At 41.4% G+C, this 9,640-nt stretch overlaps 1 long non-coding RNA gene across 2 annotated transcripts; it reads left to right on the top strand.

The window, feature by feature from the left end:
* Positions 1-5,599: 5,599 nt before the first annotated feature.
* LOC134166536 (uncharacterized) lies at positions 5,600-9,436 on the top strand. 2 transcript variants are annotated; one of them, XR_009965907.1, is made up of 3 exons: positions 5,600-6,183; positions 8,032-8,146; positions 8,692-9,436. It is a non-coding gene; the product is annotated as an uncharacterized LOC134166536 (long non-coding RNA). The 2 variants fall into 2 exon arrangements; XR_009965908.1 differs by lacking the exon at positions 5,600-6,183 and adding an exon at positions 6,869-7,169.
* The last annotated feature ends 204 nt before the right edge of the window (positions 9,437-9,640 follow it).

The raw sequence follows: 9,640 nt of genomic DNA, 5'->3' as shown, positions 1-9,640 counted from the left end.
CACATTTACTACTATGTGACAAAGAGTTGAAACTGCTGCTGGCTTTACTGGCTAGTGGTTGCCCCCTTTTCTACTCCCATGCCTAGAGGACAGAATAAATTATCCAGAGAGGATCTCTCTTAGCTGAAAAAAGGCTGAACTTTGGTTGTGTATTTGTGGAGCTCAGTGCACAATTAACCTGGCACAAGTCGCTGTGGCATAGTTCACTGTAAATCCTTACACAATAAATGGATTGTAATCACTACATTTCAGTGACTACTGAAAGGCAATTTGAAGACTAAATAAAGCAGGATGTTGAGGTTTCAGATTAGAGGTCTTTTGAAAAGGTTTGAGGCAAAAGGAGAATACCTGCAGTGCTCTGCAATGCTTTGATGTGGCTTTGTGTGCTGACAGGGGATGATCATGCAGTACATGGCTACATGGGCTCATAGAGAGAAGGAAAGATCAAGCCTTTACTTCTGCACTGGAGGCAAAGGAGGTGGGAATGTGTTGCAAATCACATCATGGACCTATGCTCTGTAATGGGGAGTAACAACCCCAAACCATTTCTTCCCTTCATTCCCCCGATCCCCATATGAAGGGATAAGTGCTTAAAGCATGGTTTTATTCCACAGCATGAGTGCCGTCTTGCTACTCATTTGACTCTCCTAAAAACAGTGTGACTTAACTGTGCTCATGGCCACAGGCATGTTGATATCTATGTAAGACTCAAGCAGGCAAGGAAGAGTTTGTAGAGGAAAGCATCACTGAATGCCACAAAGCCAAGTCCTCAGTGGTGGTAAGGTCAGTACAGGAGCTTCTAGCAGCTGGCACTCTGCCCCTGGCTCCCAGGTGATGTTATGGTGTGGTCCAAGGCTGTGTGACTGCCTGTGCCTGCTGCTGTGCTAAGCCTGAGAAAAATAAAACCACTAGGAGCAGAGCTGCTCAGCCTGGGACGACCCAACTGAGGAAATGGCAGCTCAGTACATGCCAATTACCTGGGGATCCCAGAGTGGGCTGTGGTGGCTATCATGAACTGATGTATAATTTAGGCTCAGTGAATGTGGGAGCATTGAGCTGTAACCTTCCCCCGAGTGAGTGAGACGAAGTCTATAATCCGAGCCACAGTCCTCTTCCCACTGTGCCTGTGTGATATGGGCTGCACTGGGGACTCTCCGTGCTTAAGGTGCTATGAATCAGATCCAAACATGATTTAAGGTAATTTTCTTCTAATTCACAGTCAGGCAATGGAATGAATCTGTCTTCTGAGAATACAAAGTATTAATAACTCCTTGAGACACAGTTTGGAAGCGAATGAATACCTCCATTTTTTGGTAAATTTTGAGAGTGTTTTTTTACTGCATGGAGATGAAATCCATTAGCAGAACACATGAATTAAAATAAAAGCAGCTTATTTGCATTGTGATTAACTGAGATGAGAAGGCTCATCTAGTTGTGAATATATGGCAACAAACCTTATAAATGGTACAATGTGGCTTAATCTTTGGGTTTTATGTTTCCACAAAATGGCTTTCATACAGAAACGTTTTCTTCTTACCTACAGCTGAAATTTGTCACCATGGTAACCTTCCAGATTTGGAGGGGCGGGGTGCTCTAGGCAAATATGTGGCCACAACCTCAGAAATGGTTATCCAAATTTGGATTAATTTCTCCCCTTTTTCTTTAACATATATGAGGTTCTTACACACTGGACAGCTGCTCACGTAATCAGATCAGAGGGAGGCCATACACATTTAAACTCTTATTTTCTTTCTTCAAAGGAGCAGTGTTTGGGGCAATTTCCTCCCTTATTCAACTAGCTCCATCCTTCCCCAGCTGCAGCTCCAAGTCAGCATGGCTCTCCTGGAGCTGCTGGCCCGTGCTCTGCTCTTCTCTGCTCCAGTGTCTGCAGTGTCACCCATTGTTGCTGAGGAAATGCAGGAATCCTGAAGTGGGATCCTGGCAGCTCAGCAGTGGAGAATATGCTGTTCATTTCCTGGCTTCAATATGCACATAGTTCTATAGTTCTATTTTGTTTTATTGTACATGTCTGGGAGTGACTTGGGGCCTTAAACAGGTTAGTTTTTAAATTGTGGATTTTTTCTTTTGCATTTTTTAAGGGAAAAAAACTGGTAGAAATGTGCGTTAACACTTCCAAAAATAAGATTACTAAAGCCTTAGAGAACCCTCCCCCACAATACTGTATCGATGCAATATTATTTGAAGGACATGTCAACCTCTTGATCCACACCTGATTTTCATTTCCCATGTTATGTGTCAAACTGCTTCCTACTGCTTGCCCATGTTCTGTTTCTGGCTTTTAGGTTGCAGGAAAAAGGAGGAGTTTATGATTAAAGCTCTGGACAAAGGCTGTGTAGGGTGAAGTTGCTATTAGTGAACTACTGGCTCTGCCACTAACTCCTGAGATAGATAACCACTGTTGAGTCATTACATGTCTTTCTGCCTGAGGTCCTAGCCTGTAGGCAACACATAGTGTTTCTTCTTGTCCTTTTGCTTTTTGTGTGGGCATAATGTGTGACAAGCGCTAGTGGCAGGAGTGCCTTGATTTCATCTGAAGCTTCTTAGTGTAGCTAATAAATAAATAGTAAGTAGAAACTATTTGAGGGAGTGCAATAATTAGCAAAGTGGTGACCCTATCTATTTGTTTGCTTTTGAGAAGTTCCTGGCCTGCCACAGGAGCTATCAGTAAACAAACCCCTGTTATATGAGTACACCCACTTCTTTTTTTTTCGCTGTGACTGACGTTTACATCTTCTTTTATTTTCCCTGTATGGTGGGGGAGCAATGATTCTGAAAGTTATCTGAAGTTTTTTTCAGGTCACTTAAGCTGTTTGCAGGCTCAGACTGGCATGTGCATCTTGTGTGCAGCCAAATCATGTGTGTTTGCAGGAGACAGTATGCTTGTGTTTCTCCCACGACCCTGCTGGCTCATTAGTGTTATTTCTGGAGGTCTTGTTTCCACAGTAACAGGCAATTACCATTGTTCCTTGGACTGCCAAAGTTACCACCAGCAACGCAGAGGAAGATGCGTTATTCTCTATATTGGGATAAAATGCTTTCATATGTCTTGCTATTCACTGAATGCCAATCCTGACGCAGGTCCTGTGCAAATAGCACACTCCACCCCCTTCCAGTGCTGCTTTTGCTGGTATTAAGACATGCCAAATTCTGAAACGATCCAAAATGAACTTCTCTGGTCTGTGGCTACACTGGCAACGACAGGGTCAGGATTTCAGCGGCAGGATGACTGTACCAATGGTAGCTCTGGTAGGAATATAAATAGAATAGCTTGGAGGCAGTTCTTTTTGCATTTGTGCTTAGCCCTGTTCTAAGTAATGCTGGCTAGTGACGTCAGTAAAATATACTGTCTTCACCCTATAGCTTCTACCAGTATAGTGGTGGAGCTCACAGGGAGGAGACTGGAGGTCTTATGCTGGCAGGATGCCGAAGTGTCTGTATGCACGATGCCTTTATCATCCCCAAGGGGCAACGTGTGGCTTCTCCTTTCCCTTTTATCTTTATATTGCAAAAAGACTGCTTCAGAATGGGTTTTAAACTCCAGAAAACATATCCTGAATTTTATGTACGTATCAAAAGATTAGGCATCTGGGAAGCTGAAGGAAAATGAGCTTTTGTGGGCAAAAGAAGTGGGGTAGTGAGATGCTGGTGCACCTGGCTTAGTTTTCATAACTTGGAGAGTTTTCATGGCTTTCAGTGACTCCAGTTTCCAAGTGTACTCCATATTCTAAAAAGCTCTGAGGCCATGTTGTAAGGTCTGAGCTCATCTTAACAGTTTTCTTGTGAATGGGTACATGTGTGGATCTGCATATAGTCATCCACTTGCCCAAATGACTAATAACAGGTCTTGAAAGAAGAGCATAGACTCTAGCCTCCATAAACCAAAGCATGGGACTGCAGGCAAGGAGTCTTGCTCCAAGGTAGCTGAAGAAAAGAGAGGCATTATAAAACTGGGAAGGAACAGCTGTTCATCATGGAAACACTTGCACTAGAGATTTTTAAAATCTGGACTTACCAGAGAAAGTAGAGGACAGTTTCCTATCAGGTCAGTATATGAGGATGCCAGTGAGCCTGCTGCTTTGGCAACTTATCAACATGCTTTAGCTGCCCTTGAGGAAATAATAATCCAAAGCAAAGTGCCTGTATCTCTTCTGGAAGCCAGCGTAATTTTTAAGTGTCTCTCAGTTAGTAGGGATTGAAGTGTAGAAAGTCCATCAGTTTTCTTGGGGACTGACCATGGAGCAAAGGCAGTACTGCAGAGAAAGGTTAGGAAGACATCCTTGGGCATGGGAGAGCAGTCCTACCTAATCCAACGAGCTTCTCTTCTCCTCTTTTGTATTGCACCCTCCTAACATTTTAGCACGGTCTGTATAACAGAAAGAAATAAAAAGGAAGATAAGCTTATTTTCCACACATAAATCAGAATCTGGTGTTTTAAGTTCTAGGTGACAGCATACGAGGCTTGGGTGGTTCGTAATTAGCCGAGACTTGGTTTTGTATTATAAGAAAATATTCCCATCTCGAAAACAAACCAAGCCTTTGCTCCTTATCTGTAAGCTTTAGGGCACCTACTGGCATCCCACATTTTTAGCCGGGGTGGTGTGCCGAGCTTGCCAGCAGACACTAGGTGGGAGCCTTGGGCTGCGGTTTTACCGCAGCTGCTGGAGGCAGAAAAAGCAGACTTGTGCTTTCAGAAGCGTGATCGTTTTCTTTTCTTTCTGCTCTCATGCTGGAAAGGAAAGTCTAAGCTTTGCAGGTGCAGAATGAGATGAGCAGAGGAATGGAGGAGAAGTATCTGTTCCACCCCAGGTTCTACCTGCAACAGGATTTTGTGAGCAGGGCTGCGGTGGGAGTATTGAAGCCTTCCTAGTTCGTGGGAGTGGTTGGGTTGCAAGATTGATTTAATTTTATCCTCATTTATATATCCATTTATATTTATATATGAGATAATTTTGAGATCCCCATGAATGCATATAAAAAAATTGAGATGAAAGTGAGTACTGATGAGCTGATTTATCTAGCAACAAATGCTGGTAGAACCAGCTAAGATGAAGTGCATGCTCTATTTGTGACGATTGATTTCAATAAGGCCTCCAATCTTAAAGATGTTCCAAATAGGGAGATTTAAAGTTCGTACAAAGAATGAATCACAGGTTAAGTGAGAGCCAGATGAAACTTGAAATGTTCATTTTGAGAGAAATCTCAAAGTTTATGATTTCAAAGCTTCTTGTTGCTCATAAAAATACTGTTTTCAGTGTCTTCCTAAGAACTGAAAATTAAGAACCTTTCAATTAGGTACTTCTAGAAAAATAGCTGATGTTTTCTTTTGAAAATTAGTTAAATTTTGTTAGTGTTTCACATGTCAGTTGTAATGCAGAGTTAGCTTATGCCAAATCAAGTCTCATATGAGGGCATGTTATGCAATCCTACCAGTAACATAGCATACCGGGAATATCAGAATTAAATATTCTGTTATATAATTTAGTACAGGTGTTTTGTTTTTTTTTTTAAATTTATTTTCAAAACAAGTGACTTTTTTAGGAAGTAACAAGTTTTCTGTCAAAACTGGTACCAGCTTTAGTATTATGTGCTGACTGAAACCATTGAAATTTTTATACTCTGAAGAAATGTGCTCGGTACTAGTTAGGGACAAATTGTTTTTATTACCCTAGAAACCCGATTCCAGACTAATGGCAGGATATTGAACACATCAGTGTCTCTTGTTTTTAACTGGATAATGTAAAAAAACCCCAAGAATAGAATATGATATAAAAATATAAGCTTGTTTTCAAAGTTAGTGTTTTAATTTGAAAAAAATCTGCCTTTTTTTTTTTTTATGGCAAACTTTTCAATACTGAAAATTTTGTTTGAGCCATCTTTTCCATAGGGATTTTTCATTTGTACTTACAATTTTGTGAAAAATGTTGATTTTATCAAAATAGTATTTTCTGGTTGAAGACTGTTTCAATTAAAGTTTTCTCACTAGTGTGAGCTGTTATAACACTCTCCTCCTCCACCCTCTGAGCTGTGGTAAAAGGGTGAGTGAAGTTATTGATTTATCTTTCCTTATATTTTATTTTAGTGCAATGACTTCAAGAGCTTCATAGCTGTTCTGCAGACAGATGCACAATTGTGAAGCATCAATATGGACTGCAAATCTCTACTGTCAGTCAGTTCTTCTTCCTCTCTGCATAACGTAATCCCTATCTTCACAATGCCTGCACAGATACACATTTGCAAAGATGTTTTTCTGAAGATTTTACTTGTTCTCTCCTCTAGCAACATTATATGGAGTTTCAGTTCACAGTTCACTGTGTTCCCCCTCCTACCACTGAAATGCAGCCAACTCTGTGCTGCGGCTATTAAACATCACACAATCAACACCACAAAACAGATTGTGGAAAGCAAAGGAATTCAGAGAAAAGCAATAAATTGAGTGAGGACTGCAAGGGTTGTCTGGGAAGTGATAAAAAAGGGTAATAGGGAATGAGTAGTGGTTGATAGTGATGCAGAATAGAAATCACCTTGATATTGAGTTGGTAAGAAGATACCAGCATGCAAGGGGGAGATTTTGAGGGTGGCACAAAGAGATGTCACTAGGAGTAGTCAGATTTCAGCCAGGGAGACAAGCAGCTCAGCTTCCCTAACCACTTGAGTTTTGTCAGTGTCAAGAGTCCCAAGGAAAGGGCTGCTGGCATCATCGCTGGAGGATTTTAAAACCAATCACAGTTTCAAGACAGGACAAGGCAGTGTTAGGACAGGTGAACAAAACAATATAGAGTAAATAGCCATATCTATCCCCACTTTCTATGAGTCTGAGAAAAGTCAGGAGAAAGGGATAGTAGAAAGTTAGGAAAGAGCATGAACTAGCATGACAAGAGGTGTCAAGGAAGATTTCAAAGACAGTGCTCATCTTTGACAATACGATGACCTTAGGGTAGGAAAGGAAGAAAATGGGGAAGTTGTGCAATGAATCAGAGGAAAGGAGAAATGTGTGTGAATGTACATAGCTGTTTATGTGTGTGTGTGTCACAATAGGAATCTCATAGAAATTGGAAAAAATATTATAGATGTCTGCATCTCAGTTTGCCCAGGCTGCTGGAAGAGGACACCTTGGCACAAAACCTGCACATGAATTCTTGCTTCTTTAGGTAAAGCGATGAAGGGGGAAGGTTGCCAGACACTGTCACTGATTATTCAGTGGACAAATAAGAAGCAATTGCAAAAGTCTGTTCGCAACTCGAGTTGCATAGCAACGCTAAATTGTCAGATTGCTGTAATGGTAGTCCCTTATCCCCCTTATTAGAGCTCTTTTTAGGAATCATGCAGTATGATGTTACTAGCCCACTCCCAAGCTGGTTGTCTGATCTTTATCTCTTGCTGAATGATGCCATGTAATTTGCTGCAAAGGTATCTTGAAGTAGTACACCAGAGAGAAAGGTCCTTGAGGTTCCATCAACATAGGCCTTCAGAAGCAAAAGATACGCCTATGCAGGATGGGGCAGGAGAAACAATATCCTCAAAGAAGTCTAGTGTCTGACAAACTCAGCAGGGTGTATGTTACCCCGTCTTTTCTCTGAACTGAGTCTTCCTTTATCCAACTGGAAGGTGATTTTGAGGGGTGAGCCAGAGTTGCTTATGTGTTTCAAACACTTCTGGTGCACACTTCTGTTTGGTGGTTAGATCAGTCCTATGGACTATTGCTGCTGTGAAATCCTAACTTCCAGACAGCTGTTTCCTGCTTTTCAATGTAAACACCTTGTGAACTGTCTCCTGGTGGGGAAGCTGAAGTACAAAAGCAGTCACAGCATCATCATCCTGTGATATTTTAGACACTATCAGTATCTGAAAGAATACCTAGAAATCTGCTTGTGTTGCAGGATGTTGCTAATATCCTGCACAATTTCTTTCCTGGATGTCTTGTATAGCACAACGTTCTCCTCCTTGTTTCATTCTAATGCAGTTTCTTTTGCTAGCACAAGACCCTGAAATGCCCCTGCCATCTCCTTGCAGCCAAGGCAACCAGGGTTAATGGATACCAAGGTGTAGCTAGAATTTTAAGGATGCAAATAACCTGAATAAACTCCTTTACTGCAAACACGAGACCGACATGGACTGAGGACACAAGGTAGAGTGGAAATTAGCTTACAGGCCTTTTGCATGCGATGATGGGGAGAGTGGTCTGCGTAAGCAAGTAATTCTCACTCCTTTCTGAGGAGTTCCTGGTTGTAAACTATACCAGCTGGTTGCAAACTGTACCAGCTTTTTCAAGATCATCACTGCAAATTATGAACAATAAAACAGACCTCAAAGGGACAGGATAGAAAGCCTGTCCCCTCTGTATAGAGTAATGGAATTATTCTGCTTCATTAAAACAACTGATGAGGAAACAAAGAGCCTCAAGATTCAGTTCCCCTATTTTTTCTGTGACCAGAACCCAGAGCACAGCCAGACTGGATGCTACACTTGCTTGCTTGATACTAAGGGGATCAAGCTTAGACAAGGTCTAACACAGTAGGTGATAAGTACCCATGCATGATATTTCTAAGAGAGATTCGATGACTGTGGATTTACCCTTGACAAGGAACATCTCTATAATGCAAAGTAGCTTAGCAGTCCTTACAAAGAAAGAACAAAAGGTGTTCATCTGACTTTCTCCTTTCTTCCTTTCAGTATCTCTGTGAACAAGAACTGCTGGATGGGACTCTCTAAAGAACTTAGTTGTCTCTCCAGGAGAGAGTCTCCTCTCTGACTGTGTATTAGATTTATCTTACTTCCCCCTGAGGCTAAAGGATTTGAGATCATTAGAGAGATAGCAGGTATTGGAGTGGTCACCCACCAGTATTGTAGCTCAGTCATCCTGAGGACCGCTCTCAAGAATGATTTATCCAAGAGGTCTGCAGAACAAATAGACTTTTATGCCTTGCAGCTGCTCTACATGTGTTTGTTGACAGCTCTGGCACTTCAGTGAGTAAGTCAGTCCTGAGTTTTAGGCTGTGTCACCCAGACTGAAGAGTTTTGTATCTCTTTGCTGACATGGACTGTGTGGAGGTACAGATACAAGAACCTGTTCTGTGAGGCTGGTTTACATTTGATAATTATTATGACTTTCTCTTTTTAACTTGGTCTTCTAGTTTATGGTGGAGATAGAGCTGAGGGTCCTCACTGATGAGCGGAGGATTGTCTTACCAGACCTCAGACTATGGTCAGACCTCTTTAAAATTTCTCTCTATGTATATCAGTCTCATTCTGTGTGAGTTACTAAGTACCATCTTTGCAGCGCCTCAGCTTTATTTGACGATCCAAGTTTCCTGTGACCTTTTGAGGATAATGTTTGCAGGTTAAATGTGCTGAATAAGGACAAATGAGAAATGCAGAAGAAGTGAAAATGGGTTTTAAAGAAGATCATCTTCTGTCAGCATTGTTTGCGTGTGTGCTCATTTCTCATAAACATTCAAAGGCTCAAGTTTCTTACACATGGAAAACAAATGTCAAGACTGCACGTGACTACTTGTCATAAATTAATATTAAATGGCATCACACTTCATCTGGAAGTGCTTGTACACTCCTTTTGTCAGAAAGCAGAATAAATAATGATCAGAATCACCACCTAGAGCTGGTG

The sequence above is a fragment of the Pezoporus occidentalis genome, unplaced genomic scaffold (assembly GCF_034315485.1).
Source record: "Pezoporus occidentalis ecotype Australia unplaced genomic scaffold, CSIRO_AGI_Poc_V1 ctg263, whole genome shotgun sequence".
NCBI classification, from domain to species: Eukaryota; Metazoa; Chordata; class Aves; order Psittaciformes; family Psittacidae; genus Pezoporus; species Pezoporus occidentalis.
The sequence above is the reverse complement of the archived record's forward strand: the minus strand, read 5'-3'. Positions and strand labels throughout refer to the sequence as shown.